Genomic DNA, 2352 nt, shown 5'->3' on the forward strand with positions numbered 1-2352 from the left:
AAACGTATGAGAAAATGTATTGGACCTGTTTTTAGCTACTGAATGTTTCCTTGATGCAATTAAGCCAAAACTTATCAATAGTGTAACAAAGTGGATTTTTGGGGAGAAGTTTCTAGAAAGCCATATATTGTTAGAGTGCCTTTGCTGGAATAATGAAATTACCTTTTGGTATGATCATTTGTTGTGCACAATGTTTTACATTTTTCTGGATATGACAGTATTTTTATATTAAAGAAACCTTTTGCAAATTATGAGATGTCACATTTGTTTATTTGGTAGTTAGTGTTCAGGATATTATAAAAAAACAAAAGACTAAGTCAGACAGGCCAAGCTCACGCTTAAATTCTCGCCTCCAGTAGAGGGAGCAAGTGTCATAGAAAAGTGCAACTGAGCTGATTGGGAACACAACAACCAAGTGGAACTTCAGCAACTATCAGTGAGGACGCGCAAATATTTAGCAGCTATCAGTGAGGACGCGCAAATATTTAGCAACTATCAGTGAGGACGCGCAAATATTTAGCAAAACTTTCTTTAATTAATCACAACCATTGCCCTATATATGACCCTAAAGGCGATGTCATATGTTTTTTAGGCTAAAACATTTTTGTCACTTACAGCAAACATCACCTCACCATCTGCTAGCTGCCTGTGTCCTGCTCTGTGTCCTGAATACACTGTAAAAAACACGATCTCTGTGGACAACCCAGGCTCCAAAAACAGCCACAAAACAACTTGGGCAAACCTTGCCCATAAAAATATAACAAACAGATCCAGCAAATCACCGACGAGGAGGGAGGGGGAGAAAGTAGCGAGCTAGATTTCTGTTTTGTGAACGTCAACAGAAGTGACGTTACCCAGGGGGGGGGGGGGGGGGGCTGTGGCACAACAGGCTACAGCGCTCATACCATATATGGGCCAAAGTGCCCACGGGGACCCAGTTTCGAATCCGACCTGCAGTCATATCCCGATCTTACCCCATCTCTCTCTCCCACTTACTTCCTGTCTCACTCTTCACTGTCCTATACAAATAAAGCCCAAAAAATATACTTCCAAAAAAAAGAAGTGACGTTACCCAGGATCGCTTAGAGTGCCTTTAAAGCAGAATTTTGGCGATTTTTCATAAAGATCTCTGTTTATCAAGGTCACCGAGTGTCGGTACGAAATAAAAGGAACAAAAAATTGGTGCTACAGCTTGTGTTGCTGCAGCCAACAGCTAAAGCAACCAGGCAGCTACAATGCTACACTCTGGGGGCATCTTTAACATCATGCCCCTAGTGTAGCACTGGAGCTGCCTGGCTATTTAGTTGTAAATATGGTCAACACTTTCACTTCATTGGAATTGTGTATTCTCTTGTCTTTCCAGTGATGAAAAATGACTAGGGCATTTGACCTATGTGTCACTTTAATTGTATACCTTAGCTTCAGTTACAGTTTGTTTTTAAGATTTAATTTAATGTCAATAATTGTGGTTTGTGTTTCTTTGCTCTTTGCATGGTATTTTTTTTCCTCAGAAAAAATGTGTCTCCCGTCAGAGTTGGATTTTTGTGAAACGAAGTTAAATCACCAAAAGAGGACTTTAAATATTTTGTGCATCGTTGCAATAAACGCGGAGGGCACGGTAAGTTCTGTTCATAGGTAAGTACATGTCATGAAAAATGGAGCCTGCTGTCATTATGCTTGTTCCATCTCCCTACTTTGTGAAACTGTGATGAGACACTTGCTGTGATCACGCATCGCATGCATCCATTCTTTCTCTTTCTTTTTGTTTTTCTGTTTTGAAGTCACAAGCCCAATGTGGTTCATGCAGGAGTCAGGGAGTTCTGTGTCTGGCGGAGGAAAAATACATATTTCACTACAGACCCCAGCCCCTCCTGTCCACTCTGCTGTTGTGACGGCGCGTTAACAGACTCTCTTGCCCGCAGCCAACTTCTGGTTTATTTTAAGAGCTCAGTGGTGAGGATGAGTTACACACACACACACACATTCAAACAAGGACCCGCGTCTAGCTGCAGTTTTTGAGGTCTTGCACAAAACTATTTTTCCTACCATGGAACAATCACATGTATGAGAGCGTGAGTGTTGTTTCCAAAATAATGGTCAGTAAAATGTGATCCAATGTCAACTACGTGTTGAGTCCTTCAATGCATTCTGCATTCTGCACATCATATTCTGAGTTATGCAGTAAAATGTGCCTGTCCTTCTCTGTACAGCAATGTCATAGTTTTGAAAGAATGAATATCAAGCTGGCTGATTTTCATTCCTGATTCGTCCAAGAGTCATTAGTTTAACCTTGCTTGCAATGACATCTTATCCAGAGATTGTTCTGTTGATATCGGCTGTTCTGCAGCCTTG

At 41.1% G+C, this 2352-nt stretch overlaps 1 protein-coding gene across 2 annotated transcripts in view; it reads left to right on the forward strand.

Annotated features, from left to right (window-relative positions):
• Positions 1–251, forward strand: part of mapk12a (mitogen-activated protein kinase 12a) — a 12901-nt gene extending 12650 nt beyond the window's left edge. For both annotated transcript variants that reach the window (XM_042110982.1, XM_042110983.1), the window contains one exon: positions 1–251. This exon is cut by the window's left edge and continues 533 nt beyond it. The gene's annotated coding sequence lies outside the window, so the exon portion shown is untranslated.
• The last annotated feature ends 2101 nt before the right edge of the window (positions 252–2352 follow it).

Source organism: Alosa sapidissima, chromosome 11, assembly GCF_018492685.1.
Source record: "Alosa sapidissima isolate fAloSap1 chromosome 11, fAloSap1.pri, whole genome shotgun sequence".
In the NCBI taxonomy this organism is placed as follows: domain Eukaryota; kingdom Metazoa; phylum Chordata; class Actinopteri; order Clupeiformes; family Clupeidae; genus Alosa; species Alosa sapidissima.